Here is a 17,872-nt window from a genome sequence, read left to right on the forward strand (position 1 = left end):
CGGTAGGAAATGAATGGATTGAAATACATGAGAATGTTTTATATTTTTAATGTTATTATTTTTTTGATTAAAGATTTGTCTGCGAGCCAGATGCAGCCATCAAAAGAGCCACATCTGGCTCGCGAGCCATAGGTTCCCGACCCCTGCGCTAAAGCCAATCCGGACAGCTTTTACAAAGGCTTGTACTTGCTGACGCCAGCCGGGCCACCAATACCAGCGAACGACAAGGAGCTGGGTAGCAGATATTCTGGGGTGACCAGTCCCGGGTTGAGAGTGAATCCATCGCAATAATCCCAGTCGGTGAGGACGAGACACGTACAGCAGACCGGGTGGGCAGCCAGACGGTGGTGTTCGATTCTCGTTCTCCAGCCTTATGGTCTCTTCTAATCCCCAGGTAATGGAGGTGACAAAACAAGAAGGATTGAGGACGGGGTAGGTGCGATCCTCACTCTCAGGAGGGTCGAACTGTCTGGACAGAGTGTCTGCTTTTACATTCTTCTTTCCAGGCAGGTAACTTACTCAGAAGGTGAACCGTGCAAACCATTGTGCCCAACGAGCTAAGCGAGCGGTAAGCTGCTTCGCTGACTGGAGGTATTCTAAGTTGCGGTGATCGCTTAACACAGGGTGTCCGCGGGGTTTTAAACAGTATTAAAAGGTGATAAATCAAAATTGCCAAATTTAAGGCCATTAAAAGTGTTAAATTTGGTTTTATAGTTATTATTTTTAACAAAATAGGTATTATTTTTTCAGACAATGAGGTTTCCTATTTTGAAAACCACCTCGCAAAGTATTGTGCCAATGTTACAAAGCTATACTGAGTGTTTTTCTAGTCTTTCGTCTACCCGCTTTCCCAGCCTTAACTGTCTGCCTTGTGTATGAACCTTTTTGCCTTCCCTCCTCAGACCAGTTCCCGTTCTTGACCCACCTGTCCTGCCGAGTCCAGCCTCTTCTGTTCTCCCCTCCTTGTGTACCTTGGTCCTGTGTCTATCTGTCGGATGGATTCCCCTGGCCTCGACCCTGGATTATGGACAACGACGACGACTACAGCTCGCCGCCTCTGTGCCTTCCTGTCAGCTCTCCGAGTGGGGGGTCTCACTCTTGCCTTTTGCTCTCGCCCTAGTTACCTGGGTTACGGAGCATGTGCTCCCTCTCGCTGTCCTTCCTGTAAATCTCCCAAACCCGTCTCATTAAAGCACTGTTATCCCTGCATTCCTGGATCTCCGTTTCCCTTCCTGACCAGACGTAACAATATCCTGTATGATGTGATCAGTGTAATAAATATTTGAATTTAATCGTGCTTACTATTGCTTTTTTCTGTTTTTCCAGACACTGCACTGGCTGTGGATGTTGTTCAGCCCAGTCTCCTGATGAGGGTTCAGCTTGGAGACAGTGTGACCCTGACATGCTTCTGTCCAGAAGATGTTTCTTAAGTTGCTTGGTTCAAACAAACTGTTGGTCATAAGCCCCAGCTCATGGCGAAGGCAGTTAACTTTTTGCCCGGTGAATTTTTCAAGCAATATAAAAATATAAAACGTTACTCCTTACAGAATGCAGAGGGGAGTTTTAACCTCATTATTTCCAACACGGAGCCATCAGATTCTGCAGTGTGTTATTGTGCTGCTGTGTTTCTTCATGAGGTCACCTTTGGGAATGGAACCTTTGTCATAATCACAGGTAAATGAGATTCCAGGTATTTTCATATTTGCTTTATTATACTATCACTAAGATAGTTTCCTGTAAAATACTTTTGATAATTGAGCTGTGTATAAAAATAGCAAAGAAACTGTCAGGGTCAGCCCCTGCTGTGGTCCTTCCGTATCCCTTCCCTGTTTGACCAGCAGGTATTGCTGGTCATCCCGTTCTTCATGTTAGTCTTTGTTCTCCCCTGTTACCTGTCTGGTCATGTGGCTAAATGTGTTGAGCATGTGGTTGTCTGTGTACCCTTCTGTCTTGTGTTTGAATCCCACCTCCTGTTTTTGTATTTTGCTCCCTAAGGTTTCATTTGAGTTTCTTTAGTTCTTGTGTCTGATTTTGTAGTTGGTTTTGGTTTTGTTCCTTGTGCCCCTGCTTGTGTCTTTACCTGTTTGAAATTCCCTAGTGTTGGTTTCTGTTTCCCTGTTTCCTTGGTTAGTTCTTAGTTTCCCTGTTTTGTTCCTTTAAGTTTATTAGTTTCACCTGTGCCCTGTTTTCCTGGTCTGTTAATTAGTCTCACCTGTCCTGTGTTAGTCTTATTACCCAGTTTTGGTTTCTGTATTTAAGTCCCTGCTTCTGTTCTGTTCTCTAGTGATTCGTTGTCTATGATGTGTTCCGGTGTGTTGTTGCTTGTCTAAGTTAGCGCTGTCGTATGTTTACCTGCCCAGTTTGGTTTAATTGTATTTGTAGTGTTAGTTTATTCCCTTTGGTTTTTTGACCCCTCGTGGTCCTTTTGGTTTTGTTGTGTTTTCTGTTTTATGTAATAAACCCCTTTTCTGTTCCTTGAGCCGCAAGTGGGTCGTCCACCCTTTTTCGTGCACCATGCCTCGTTCCCGTGCCCGAGCCGCCCGGATCCCTGACAGAAACCTCATGAAAAACATCTGCTTTGCTCCATAAATATTTTTCTAAACAACATTAAACAAAAATCATTTAAAAACGTTTTGCTGCTGCAATGACAATGTCTTTAGTGTTATTACAGACAGAAATAGCTGAAATAAGGAAAAAATAAGTATACAGGAATACAAATTAATAGGAGCCATTAAGTATCATTTTACTTATGTGAAGTGGATTTTAGTTATGTGTATAAAGTTAAATACAATAATTATGACACATAAATATATGCTATACAAACCTATACAAAATCTACAGAAGGCTGCATCATAAAGTGACATGTGCCTTTATTTATGAAAACACTGCACAGTAACTGTACTGATGAAACAGCGGGATCCTGGGGTTATGTCAGTGTCTGGCTCAGTGTGGTAACGGCCCTGGGAGAGAAGCTGTTCCTGCCATAAATAGTCCTGTAGCGCCTTCCTGATGGCAGCAGCGCAAAGAGATGGTGGCAGGGCTGTGATGGACCCCTCCTGATGTTACATTGATACATTTATACATGAACATGCACTGCATCACATTATTATACAGTTTAATGACAGCAAGCAAAATGTAGAAATCTTCAGCCACAAGCCTAACCTTCTCTTTATACAGATGTTGATGTTACACATTGCAGCCTCTTTAAAAGAAAAGAAATAAAAAAATGTTTGAGACTAAATTTGACCTACTTACCACTCATTCGACTGAGTACTTCTAAAAAATAAAGCTATGTTTTATATACATGGTGACAAATCGGATAAAATGTTAGCTAATCTACTCAAGGGCCCCAAAGCAAACCAAAATATTCCTAAAATTGCAATGTCGAATCGGGTAATGACTTTGTACAATTCACAAATCAATGAAACATTTAGGGACTTTTATTCCATGCTTTATACTTCAGAGACCCATACTGACCACAATGCAATTACAGATTTCTTTAGTAGACTTGACATTCCTAAAACTTCATCAGATATAGTGAGGAAATTGGAGGAGCCCATCTCCTAGGAGGAGGTGGCACTTGCCATTTCCATAATGCAGTCCGGCAAGTGTCCAGGTCCTGATGGTTTTCCGGTATAATTCTTTAAGAAGTTCTCTTCACTTTTATCCCCAGTACTTTGTTCTGTGTTGTCTGAATCCTTTAAACTAAGTTTTCTGCACCGCTCATTCACTCAGACTTGTATCATTCTAATTGCAAAAAAAGGAAAGGACCCAACAGATTGCGCCTCTTACAGACCTATTTCACTTCTAAATGTAGATGCTAAAATCCTAGCTAAGGTCCTAGCCAATAGACTTGAGGATTTCACATTGGAGTGCAACATCCGATGGCAAAATAGTATCCCTTAATTGGAAATAACTTGCAGCAGATTGCAGTAGGTGGCTGCACTAAAACCGGAGAAACCAGACAACCTGGTATAGCAGCGTGAAACTGCAAGCTGACAGCTTGTTTAAACGGAGAAAGGTGGATCAAGTAATCCCCAGAGGCATGGTCTTCCTGACGTCAGTTGGGGATCCCCAGGGTTGACCCGTGACAGCACCCCCCACCCCCGACGGGTGGGCCCGCTGGAAATCCGCGATGAGAGAAGGGTCCAATATGTGACAAGCCAGCACCCAAGACCATTATTCAGGCCCGTAACCCTCCCAATCCACCAGGTATTGCAATCCACGACCCCGGCGATGGACGGCCAGCAGACTCCGGACCGTAAAAACTTCACCCCCAACTATCAGCCTTGGCGGCGGAGGAGGAAGAGCAGGAGATGCCAAGGGACTAACAGCATGTGGTTTCAGCAGGGAGATATGAAAAGTGTGGTGTATCCTACGTATAGCGGCAGGGAGCCCGAGGTGTACTGTGGAGGGATTGACAATCTTTGTAATAGGAAAAGGTCCCACGAAACGTGGAGCCAACTTGAAACCACATGTAGGGGAAGGTCCCTGGTGTTCAGCTAGACCCTTTGTCCAACCCGCAAGGGAGGTGCTTGGGACCGACGTTGGTTAGCGTACCTCTCCATCTGGGCTCTGGAGCGCAGCAAAGAAGTCCTGGGGCCTCATGTATAAATGGTGCTTACGCACAAAAATGTTGCGCACGCCCGTTTCCACGCTCAGGTCGAGATGTATAAAAACTAAACTTGGCGTACCGCCACGCACATTCTCACGGCAACCCCAGACAAGGCGTACGCAAGTTTCTGCTCGATTTGGCAAAATGGAGGCACCTACTGGCAAAAGAGTGCTACTGCAGTTTCACTGTGTCAGACTCACAATCATGACGCTGATTTTATCAAATACACCGACATTAATTGTATGTTGTTTACAAATGTACGGCAGCTGATTTTTTTTTATCAATTTGTAACAATAAAACGGTGCAGAAAATGACCGAACTATTACCACTACCATGGCAGCTCTTCTGTTATTGGAAGACATAGCTTATAATGATGATGATGACTGGCTTCTAAGTCGATTAAGATTTCCAAGAGCAATCCTTTTGGAGCTGTGTGCTAAACATTACAGTATTACAAAAGCAGACGATGAGGAATTACGCTATAGGCTACCTGTTCCTTTACAAGTTCTGTCCACTCGCGGGTTCTTAGCCACAGGTGCTTTTCAGCGAGAACTTGCGGACCGATCGGGTATTTCTCAGTCAATTCTGAGTCCTGCCATGCTGGCTGTATGGGACGGCATAATTCGCTTGTCACCCAGATATATAAAATTTCCTTACACTGTGGTTGAACAGGCAAATATTAAAGCGCAATTTGCAGCGATGTCCGGTTTTCCCAACGTAGACGAAGCTATCGACTGCGCGCACATTGCTATAACCTTCAGTGAACGAATTTGCTTATGTAAATGGAAAGCACTTTCACTCTATTAATGTACTCTATTAATGTATTGGGGGCACCTCTTGTACTGTTGTCTGTAAGAATAAACAAACAGAATAAACGAAAGTAACACCGCATCTGCATCCTACGCGTTTTTCATAAACATGCAAGTAATTCAAACAAGTATGGTACGAGAAAAAATCACCCGCGATGACATCGGCGTCCCCCTCACCTGATAAAAGTGTGTCCCCAATCATCGCAGCAACTAGTTGCTCAAAGGGTGTGAGACCGGGAATTCCGCTACCTCCACCTGTGCTGTTAAGACTCTTAAGGTGAGCGGCCGCTCGTTTTTCCCGCCGTCGATTTTAATGTCCTACCACTTCTTTTTAATTTCGGCCACCGTGCGAATTTCTGAACCAAAAACTGACTCCGCCACGCTGTGCCACTCCGTAAACTTTCGTTTATTGCTGATGCCACTTATACCACCAAATAATATCACTTTTCTTTTCTCGATTTCTGTTAACATGACGTCCACTTCGCACTCGCTGAAATACTTCTTTTTCCCTAGTGGTTTATCCATTGTTGTTTAAGAACAACATAGAACAAAGCGGGCGTTTATATAGATTTACATATGCAAATATACATAATTATGGGCGGGGCGGGGGGGTGGCTGTGGGCTCGTTCACGTACGTAAAATTTCACGCTCATTCGGATTTATAAAGGGAATGTGCGTAGATCTGTGCTTACGCACAGTTTTATGCATCTGGATTTTTTCTTGCTTACGCACATTCCTAGTTTTGTCCGTACGCCATGTTTTAGTGTGAATTCTACGCACGTCGTTATACATGAGGCCCCTGGTGATCCTCCAGGTGCGATGGCAACGGCGTAAAAACTGGTAAACAGAAGGGACCGTGACCTCTGTCTCCAAGGATGGGAAGGGGTGGTTGGTACCCCAGGCAGCATTGGAAGGGAGAAAAACCTGTAGATGAGACTGGTAACGAGTTATGGGCGTATTCAGCCCAGTGGCCTGTACTACGAAGCGTGGTTACTGGCTTATCGGGGTAACTTTGCGAGTAACTTGATGACGTGTGGTGTAACTTCGCGATTAACCCGTACTACGAAAGGTGGGTAGGTTTTAGTCGAGACATGTTGCTATGGCAATTTACCCTAAGTCTCAAAACTGCTCCGAGCAGTTTTTGTTCTTGTTTAAGTCGAGGTTTCTGCGTAAGCCAGCCCTATATGAGCACCGCCCCTCCCACTACAATTTCTCCGAAAACAATGCCGGCGTACCTGGATGATCCGTACCACATTGGCGCACAAATCGTGAGGGGCTCTCTCTGTTAATATGTATGAAATGGAGCAATGGCATATAATATGCATTCAATGTATTCATTAATAACTGTTACAGAGAAAGTTATTCTGAAAACCCAAGGGGTGTGCATTGTTCCCTGTTGTCCACTGATCAAAGCACACTTCACTAGATGTGCCTGTCTTGTCTAGTTTTAAAGTTATTAACCCATTCATATATTGTCGACTGCACAGTATACGGATACATTCGAACATTCAAAAATTAATTATAATTCGCATGTAAAGCAATTTGGGAAACAACGGGGTGTGCAACAGTCGCCATGAGCCCAAAATACTAAACCACCATATGTCATTACAGCTTAATTATTATTTTATTAGCTATTAACATGATTTGGCACAAATCACAAAATGTTTTGAAGCGGAAAAATAATCGGTGTGCATCGATGTCTGCGTAATCGATATCACAATTCTCTCATAACCCTGCATAATTAGCATGCAGTCTTCCTCCGTGAAACATATGGAGATCGCGCTATGAGTCAAACGGTGCCTTGCGTTGCCGAACGTGCTCCATATATGTGAACGCGCACAAACTCCAATGCAGTTAACACCGATTTAACAAATCAACTTCTTAACTGGCGTCATAGTACTGATTAGCCCCGATGGAGTCAACATGATTTTGTTAACCTCGCGTTCGCAAATTACCTCGGGGTTAAGTCTGATTTGGTTAAACCCCCTTCGTAGTACAGGCCACTGGTCAGGTAGGAACTCCATGTTGCAGGTGAGTGGGAGGCCAGACAACGCAGCATCGTTCCAGGGACCTCATGTATAAACAGTGCGTACGCACGAATAGCGCTCACGTCGAGATGTATAAAAATGAAACTAGGCGTACCGCTACGCACATTCTCACAGCAAAACTTGGTTTTGTAAACGGACAGCATCCAGTGGCAAGTCATTGCTACTGTGGTTTCCCCTTTTAAACTCACAATCATGACGCTGATTTTATCCAATACACCGGCATTAATTATACAGTATGTTGTTTACAATTGTACGGCACCTGATTTTAATTTGTAACAATGAAACGGTGCAGAAAATGATCGAACTATTACAACTACCATGGCAGCTCTTGCATTATTGGAAGACATAGCTTATGGAAGAATTAGAGAAGAGCACGTATTCAGGGATCATAGTGATCTGTTAGCAATGATGATGACTGGCTTCTAAGTCAATTCAGATTTCCAAGAGCAATCCTTTTTGAGCTGTGTGCTGAACTGGGACCCGCATTACAAAGGCAGACGATAAGGAATTGTGCTATACCTGTTCCTTTACAAGTTCTGTCCACTCTCGGTTTCTTAGCCACAGGTGCTTTTCAGCGAGAACTTGCGGACCGACCGGGTATTTCTCAGTCAACACCAAGTTGCGCTATGCCAGCTGTATGGGACGGCATAATCTGTTTGTCGCTCAGATATATAAAATTTCCTTACACTGTGGTTGAACAGGCAAACATTAAAGCACAATTTGCAGCGATGTCCGGCTTTCCCAATGTAGTCAGAGCTGTCGACTGCACGCACATTGCTATAAAGGCACCTTCAGAGAATGAATTTGCTTATGTAAATAGAAAGCACTTTCACTCTATTAATGTACAAATTATGTGTGATTCGAACGTGTCTCATTAATGCATGGGCGTCGCCGCCATTAAATCTGAGGGGGACGTGTCCCCCTCACATTTCATAATTATTCGGTGGATCCCCCGACATTTAACATAAAATATTAGTTTTATGCCAGTGTGCCCCCCACATTCAAAATGCTTCTGACGTCCCTGCATTAATGTTGTGGCTAAATGGCCGGGCTCAACCCATGATTCGTTCATTCTCAGAAACAATAGTGTTGGAAAGAAACTGGAAAATGGGGTGGTACGTGATGACTGGCTGCTCGGTTAGAAGATTTTTCCCGTTTTATAATTTGGCCCAATATTGTAAGCTTTGTTTGATTTAACCATTTGACAATTCCTTAGGGGACAGTGGGTACCCACTGAAGTCGTGGCTTCTCACGCTGCTCACAAACCCACAGAACAAACAGGAGCAGCGTTATATGCCCATTCTCGGGCTCGGCGGTGGTAGAGCGCACTGTAGGGCAGCTTTAAGGCTGTTGGCGCTGCCTGGACCAGACCAGTGGGGTGCTGCTATACAGTCTGCAAAAAGTGTGTGGCATTGTACACACATGTAGCGTGTTGCATAATCTGGCACAAAATCGTGGCTTGTCGGTATCTGAAGAGCTTAGGCAAGATCTTTAGATGTTTTAATTCATTGGCAACATCTTACAGCATTCACAATTTCTATTTGTGACTGCAGCACAACTTCAGTCAGCACACGGCCGGATGGTCACCCCCTGGTTTCTGAGGCACGGGAATGTGTGCAGCCAGCGCCCAAAGATGTGCTCGGCACAGCAGCACCATCACTGCCTGTGTCGTCCTCAGCACTGGGGGCACCTCTTGTACTATTGTCTGTAAGAATAAACAAACAGAATAAACAAAAGTAACACCGTATCTGCGCCCTGCTTGTTATTCATAAACATGCAAGTAATTCAAACAAGTATGGTACGAGAAAAACTCACCTGCGCTGACATCGGCATCCCCCTCATCAGATAAAAGTGTGTCCCTGATCATCGCAGCAACTTGTTACTCAAAGGGTGTGAGACCGGGAATTCTGGTCCTTCCACCTTTGCTGTTATGACTCTTAGGTTAGCGGCCACTCGTTTTTTCATGTCGACTTTAATGTCCGACCACTTATTTTTAATTTTGGCCACCGTGCAAATTTCGGAACCAACACTTTTAACTGATTCCACCACTCTGTGCCACTCCGTCAACTTTCGTTTATTGCTGATGCCACTACTTCAACCACCAAATAATATCACTTTTCTCAATATCTGTTAACATGACTTCCGCCTCACACTCGCTGAAATGCTTTTTCCTCACGTGGTTTATCCATTATTGTTTAAGAAAAACATAGAACAAAGCCAGTATTTATACAGATTTACATATGCAAATATACATCATTATGGGTGGGTCGGAGGGTGGCTGTGGGCTCGTTCACATACATAAAATTTCACGCTCATTGGGATTTATAAAGGAAATGTGCCAGGCCCCAGGTCCTGGTTGAGCCGTCCCGTCTGACCATTGGACTGGTGATGGAACCCAGAGGAAAAACTCGCCGTGGCTCCAAGCAGCCTGCAAAACTCCTTCCAAAAACGAGAGACAAATTGTGGGCCGGCCTCTGTCAGACACAATATCCATTGGTAACCCATGGAGCCTAAAAATGTGCTCGATTAATAGTTGTGCTGTCTCCTTAGCAGGTGGCAATCTAGGAATGGTAATAAAATGGACTGCCTTAGTGAATCGGTCCACAACCCTAAGGACCCCTGTATATCCCCAGGAGGGGGGAAGACTGGTCACAAAATCTACCGTCACATGAGACCAGGGATGTCTAGGGATGGGAAGAGGTATCAAGGACCCAGTTGGAGCTCGTGAGGGGTTCATATTCCGGGTACAGGTCTCGCACGCGGCCACAAAACTACGGATATCCTGGAGTATGGAAGGCCACCAGAACCTCTGCAACCAAGTACAGCCCGTGTACAGTGAAGCCCTGGATGGTAGGCCAGGAGGGAAGAATGTCCCCACTGAAGGACCTGGGAGCGAAAGAACTCCGGCACAAATAAACACTAAGATGGGCACCCCTCTGGTGATCTGAGAGGTTGGACCACCCAAACCGCCTCCTCGATTCCCCATGTGACTCCCCCAATAAAACATGTGGTTGGCAGAACAAAACTGGGCTTCTCCTCCACCTCACCCACATCATGTTGATGGGACAGGGCATCTGGCTTGCCATTCTTGGAGCCAGGCCTGTATGAGATCAGATAGTTAAAACGGTTAAAATGGACCACCTAGCCTGGCGAGCATTGAGCTATCGAGCAGACCGGAAGTATTCCAAGTTCTTATGGTCGGTCAGGATTCAAAAAGGATCAGGGGTGCCCTCTAACCACTGTCTCCACTCTTCCAAGGCAAGTTTAATTGTAAGCAACTCCTGGTCCCCTATGTTGTTCCTCTCAGCAGGAGTGAGTTTCCGGGAAAAGAAAGCACAGGGATGCTGTTTGTTGTCAGACGAGGAGCGTTGGGATAACACCACCCCAATTCCTGAGGCATCGATCTCCACTAAGAATTGCCGTGATGGGTCGGGGACCTGTCCCAGCAAACAATATGACGTTGAAATGACGTCTTTTAGACGTCTTGGCCTACCGTAGAAAAGACGTCTTCAGAGGGTGCAGAATGAAAGTTTTTATGACGTCTTTTTTAGACGTCCTCTGGATGTTCAGTTATGACAACTATAAGACGTCTGTATAAGGTGAAAAAACAGTCCGGAAATGGTCGGTGTAGACGTCGTTTTAACGTCACACATAGACTTACTTTAGACGTAATTTATGTATTTACAGCTTTATTCATTACAAAATAATCCCCACTATATATTCTAATACCATATTATGTTTCACCCCAATAACCTAGTATCATTAAGCAAATTCAGTACAAAAAGTCTCACACAGCATTCTTAATACATTTTTATTGGGAGTATCAGATCAGATGATAACACACCTCCCCCTCTCCTTATGTCTTACAACATCACAGCAAAAATAAATACATTTAAACCAAAAACTAAGTGAATTTAAACATCAATAATTCACTCAATACACATAGTTACTGTGATGTTGCGCTGCTTTATTTGGTTTAATCGTCCAGTCTGAGAAGGCATTCAAGTAAGAATTGTATTGTACTGAGTACATGACAATAGTAACTTTGAATCCTTGAAATACATGTATTTGATCATTTTCCTGGCAGCTATCTTTTTACACAGAGCCACAATACACAATAATTTTATTATTAATTTCACTGCTAACAGTTTGTATCAGGAGTTGGTCATTGTAAAAGAAGTAATGTGCGTGCAGGTGATTTTTGTATAGATTTATCTACACCCTTCTGGTAGTGCTGCCATTGCAGTCAGGTCTCGCAGACTACGAGGAGTATAAGTAGTCCGACTTGGCTGCAGTCAGTTTATACTCCACCCTTGCAGCCGCCGGCAGATCGTGTTCCACGTCGCGTCAGCTGCAGACAGACCTAAGCCCAAGTAGAACGCACCCATTGATTATTTTTTGGCTGTTTTGCTAGCGTTCAGTAAACCTCTGCTCGATAGGCCATCAAGTTGTCTGTCTCAGCGCATTCTATAAAACGGAGCCAACTTGGTTGATCGAGTTTTATAGTCTGTGTGTATCATCGTGATCATCCTCATTTTTTTATCGATAAAAAAAATCGAGATCGTTTTATCGCCTAGCACTACTTCTTATTGTGAAATATGTATATATATTTTTTCAAAATCAGTATTTATTTCATAATGCCGTTTTTCATCATTTCATGATGCCTTATTTCATCATTTCATGACGCTGAATGATGAAATACTTTACTTTTCCCGCTTTACTGCAAAATGGAAGTCGTTCTGTGCTCACAAGAGCGCTAAAAATATATGAAATCATATTTCACAATAAGTAAATTTATATAACAGAATGCAATATATTTCACAATAATGAGCTGTATTTCATAATACTTTTGAACACTTTGGAGTTCCATATGTACAGATGTGTCTTACCTTCAGATTAATTATGTGGACATATTGGTTTGCAAAAAAGTCAGCAATGCGATTATTAAACAATGTACACAACTAAACAATGCTAAATACTACTTACCTTAAACTTTAAACTTGTCCACAACGACGTGCAGTTTCTCACAACCGTTTTACTGCAAAAGACGGTGTCGGCTTTTTTTTAAAAAAAATTTAGCGCTACGGCAACAGAACTTGGCCAAACCACACACCGGACGTGCATCGGCAAATTGTGATTATGGGATTTGCTTACGTGTAGCAGTTTATTTTTGGACATTTTAAAACATTAAAATTACAACAGCATGAGCTACAATAGGCACCAGAATTGACGCTGACAATGTTTACATGGAGTATCAGATCACTGTCCACATGGACCCCTCCTGGAGCCGACACCTTATCGTGGTGGAGGGGTTTGCGTGTTCCAGTGATCCCAGGAGCTAAGTTGCCCGGGGCTTTATGCCCCTGGTAGGGTCACCCAAGGCAAACAGGTCCGGGGTGAGGAACCAGACAAAGTTCGGCTCAAAAGACCCCATATGATGAAGAAAATATTGGAACCACGTTTTCCCTTGCCCGGACGCGGGTCACCGGGGCCCCCCCCTGGAGCCAGGCCTGGGGGTGGGGCTCGATGGCGAGCGCCTGGTGGCCAGGCTTATACCCATGGGGCCTGGTCGGGCACAGCCCGAACAAGGCACGTGGGTCCCCCTTCCAATGGGCTCACCACCCGTAGGAGGGGCCATAGGGGTCGGGTGCATTGTGAGCTGGGCAGTGGTCGAAGGCGGGGACCTTGGCGGTCCGATCCTCGGCTGCAGAAGCTAGCTCTTGGGACATGGAATGTCACCTCTCTGATGGGGAAGGAGCCTGAGCTGGTGCGCGAGGTTGAGAAATTCCGGCTAGACATAGTCGGGCTCACCTCGACGCACGGCTTGGGCTCTGGAACCAGTCTCCTTGAAGGTGGTTGGACCCTATTCCACTCTGGAGTTGCCTGCGGGGAGAGGCGCCGAGCGGGGGTGGGCATACTTATTGCCCCCTGGCTGGGTGCCTGTACATTGGGGTTTACCGCGGTGGACAAGAGGGTAGCCTCCCTTCGCCTTCGGGTGGGGGGACGGGTTCTGACTGTCGTTTGTGCATATGCACCGAGCGGCAGTTCAGAGTACCCACCCTTTTTAGAGTCTCTGGAAGGGGTGTTGGAGAGCATTCCTTCCGGGGACTCTCTTGTTCTACTGGGGGACTGTATTAGGATGAATTCGCGGACGATTACGTCACCCACGTGACATAGAAGTAACTTTACTATAATATTCTGGAAAGTTGTAATAGTTGATTAATTCCGATCGCCTGTGGACTGATCGTCCTGAAATTCAGATTAATCGTCCATGATTCACCCCAAATGTCACTACACTGCACGAACAAGTTATTTACCGATCCCCTGTAAAACCTAATTTTGCCGTAAATAACTTGGGCTCATAAAAGAAGCCAGGATGCTTATCTTGGTTTCGGGAGATAGGGTGGGGGGTCGGTATACAGCACCCTATATTGCCTTTAGGGGGGAACAGGGAGGTGTTGCGCAAAGACACCTGGCGCCAGGACGCCCATTGAAGTATGTTATCGCAAGCAGAATCACTCGGACAAAAGGGGGAATTGGAACACCATATATTGCCTGGGGGGAAGGGGTGAGCCTGGCCAGCTTACCCCCTGCCCACACGCAACTCTAAATTTAGTATAAAGGAAGGGGGAGAACCCAGTACTGACCGGAGTTCAGCCGTGGGATAGAGCGCGCATCGCCCGGCACTTTCTCGGAACTCACGTGTTGGTCTCCTGCCAGGACTGAAAGGGCTCCCCAGTCCATGTGTGAAGGTGGGTGATGATAGCACGTCCGAGTGTAAATAGCTTTGCAACTGCTTCTGCTTTCTATTGATTGTTGCGAGTAAATTATCGCCGCTTGTGATATTTCGTAACTTTCTATGTTTCCTTGCTTCTTTTATGTATAATTGCTTCTTTTCTATATATATTCAAACCTTTGCACCTAATGTTATTAGCTATAAGATATATATTATTTGATATCCGTTTTAGTACGAGTTATTTTGCATTGCCTTCAATATGATAGCTCAGTATTGGTGTTAATGTGAGATCATTTTGTATTACTTATTAAAGTGTATTTGAGTGAACCTAAGCGTGCCTGTTTGTTCCTTCGAGAGCCCTATATCCCTCTCTCATCCATTTTAAGACAGAGACTTCAATGCTCACGTGGGCAATGACAGTGAGACCTGGAGTGGCGTGATTGGGAGGAACGGCCCCCCCGATCTGAACCCGAGTGGTGTTCTGTTATTGGACTTCTGTGCTCGCCACGGATTGTCCATAATGAACACCATGTTCAGGCATAAGGGTGTTCATATGTGCACTTGGCACCAGGACACCCTAGGTCGCAGTTCGATGATCGACTTTGTAGTCGTGTCGTCGGACTTGCGGCCGCATGTCTTGGACACTCGGGTGAAGAGAGGGGCGGAGCTGTCAACTGATCACTACCTGGTGGTGGGTTGGCTCCGCTGGTGGGGGAGGAAGCCGGCCAGGCCTGGCAGGCCCAAACGTATAGTAAGGGTCTGCTGGGAACGTCTGGCTGAATCCCCTGTCAGGAGGAGTTTCAACTCCTACCTCCGGCAGAACTTTTCCCATGTCCCGGGGGAGGCGGGGGACATTGAGTCCGAATGGGCCATGTTCCGCGCCTCCATTGTGGAGGCGGCTGACCGGAGCTGTGGCCGTAAGGTAGTCGGTGCCTGTCGTGGCGGCAATCCGCGAACCCGCTGGTGGACACCAGTGGTGAGGGATGCCGTCAAGCTGAAGAAGGAGTCCTATCGGGCCTATTTAGCCTGTGGGACTCCAGAGGCAGCTGACGGGTACCGGCAGGCCAAGCGGGATGCGGCTTCGGCGGTCGCTGAGGCAAAAACTCGGGTTTGGGAGGAGTTTGGCGAGGCCATGGAAAACGACTTCCGGACGGCTTCGAGGCGTTTCTGGTCCACCATCCGGCGGCTCTGGGTGGGAAAGCGGTGCAACATCAACACTGTTTATGGTGGGGATGGGGTGCTGCTGACCTCAACCCGGGACGTTTTGGGTCGGTGGAGGGAGTACTTCGAAGACCTCCTCAATCCCACCAACACGCCTTCCGACGTGGAAGCAGAGTATGGGGACTTGGGTGTGGACTCCCCTATCTCGGGGGCGGAGGTTGCTGAGGTGGTTAAAAAGCTCCTCGGTGGTCGAGCCCCGGGGGTGGATGAGATCCGCCCAGAGTTCCTGAAGGCTCTGGATGCTGTGGGGCTGTTTTGGTTAACACGCATCTGCAGCATCGCGTGGACATCGGGGGCAGTGCCTCTGGACTGGCAGACCGGGGTGGTGGTCCCCCTCTTCAAGAAAGGGGACCAGAGGGTGTGCTCCAACTATAGGGGGATCACACTCCTCAGCCTCCCTGGTAAGGTCTATTCGGGGGTTCTGGAGAGGAGGGTCCGCCGGATTGTCGAACCGCGGATTCAGGAGGAGCAGTGTGGTTTTCGCCCTGGCCGTGGAACAGTGGACCAGCTCTATACTCTCCGCAGAGTTCTGGAGGGTTCATGGGAGTTTGCCCAACCAGTCTACATGTGTTTTGTGGACTTGGAAAAGGCATTCGACCGTGTCCCTCGGGGAGTTCTGTGGGGGGTGCTCCGGGAGTATGGGGTACCGGGCTTCCTTTTAACTCTTTCATTGTCGCCGCCTAGTGGTTCGGACGCATACGTCCAAATTTTCAATAACAAAAAAAAATGACGTTCAATAAAAGAAACAAATGTATCAAATCAACCAAAAACGGCTTGTTACACTACAAAAAACCTTTCAGATAATATCTGTAGAAAGTTGCGCAATTTTTGTGCCATGGTTTTTTTGTAACAAGTAAAAATAAAATGACCATGGTAGCCATCTTTAAACGGGTCGAGTGTCAGGAAGTAAAATATAAGTGTTAATAAAATGAAAACTAAGCACTTCAAACTATTTCTTTCACGGCCAATAATTCATAAACCGTCACAGTATTAAGACAAAACACGCATTTTTCCATAAATATGACTGTAATGCTCTGAAATAGCTTGCTCACTCATCGCGGAAAAATGTCAGTCGGCATTCTGTACATTCGTGCAATGTTTATTATCTTCGGAGTTTTAGAAGAAAACCAATGAATAAAATGACAAAGTTACCCTCGTTTGAAAGCTTGATCTCTTATGTACATAAATCAATCACTGTAATCCTTCATTGTCAAGTATTTTTTCAGATATATGCTCTGCTTCCCTGCTAGCACATTATTTTTTACGCACTGAACCTTTGCCCATGGTTATGTTTCACCATAATAAACTTTTTACATGAACATCAAATTACAGTGTCATTTGCTTCATCCAATAGAGGTGTGTCTAAGGTTTGCAAAATGGTATGGGATGTGCTGATTGGGCATTGTTTTTCGCGCTGGGGACATGAATGCGCAACTTATTATCTGCAGGTGCAGTATTTGTGGGAGTGTCTCGATTACGCATTGCGCACGTAGTCTCCGTGAGTTTACCCAGTTATTTTCGGACAACAACTTTTTTGACTGAAGAAAAATGGCTCGGATGACTTTCACTGTTGAGAAAGCACAGAAGATGATTTTGAAGAGTGGTTCGGGGGAAGAAAGTGTCGCTTTTATCCATTGATTCGATGGAGGAGGACGCTTTTTTGCGCGGAGAGGATGCAACGCTCGACATAAGTACATTTATTTACAGTTTACTCTTTTATTCTATAGATTTTTATAATTCCGTGATTCAGTAAATTACAATTAACATTTGCTTTGGTAACACTTGTATTGTGGTACATTGGGAAAAGTTCCGCATCGCCTTTGTCAAGCTTTGAAGTGTGCAAAGTAATGCAGCGCTTTTGGCTTTCACTTGGGCAAAGTTACGCGGGGCTTTGTTTGGGCAAAGTTATGCGGGGCACTTGTCGGCCTTGTTTGAGCAAAGTTATGTACAGTACTTGTCGGCTTTGTTTGGGCAACATTATGTACGGTACTTGTCGGCTTTTTTTGGGCAAAGTTATGCGGGGCACTTGTCAGCTTTGTTTGGGCAAAGTTATGCGGGGCACTTGTCGGGCTTTGTTTGGGCAAAGTTATGCGGGGCACTTGTCGGGCTTTGTTTGGGCACAGTTATGCGGGGCACTTGTCGGGCTTTGTTTGGGCACAGTTATGCAGGGTTAGGGTTAGAAACAAAATGTTTCTTATGACCCATAAGTGGTAATGCATTTAGAAAGAAAGACGCTATCCCAAAACACTGCTAGTTACACTGCGGCCATTTTGGATAGGTTTTGGATAGGTTTGGCACAAGTCGTGTGAATAAAATATAGATTTTCCTACAAATGTGTGGTGATTTTGTGTGACAAAATGTTACTTATGACCCATAAGTGGTAATGCATTTAGAAAGAAAGACGCTACCCCAAAAAACACTGCTAGTTACACTGTGGCCAGTT

At 45.4% G+C, this 17,872-nt stretch overlaps 1 pseudogene; it reads left to right on the top strand.

Annotated features, from left to right (window-relative positions):
• The first annotated feature begins 1,119 nt into the window (after positions 1–1,119).
• Positions 1,120–17,872, top strand: part of LOC140593192 (uncharacterized) — a 35,949-nt pseudogene continuing 19,196 nt past the window's right edge.

This window comes from Paramormyrops kingsleyae, chromosome 10 (genome assembly GCF_048594095.1).
Source record: "Paramormyrops kingsleyae isolate MSU_618 chromosome 10, PKINGS_0.4, whole genome shotgun sequence".
Lineage (NCBI taxonomy): Eukaryota > Metazoa > Chordata > Actinopteri > Osteoglossiformes > Mormyridae > Paramormyrops > Paramormyrops kingsleyae.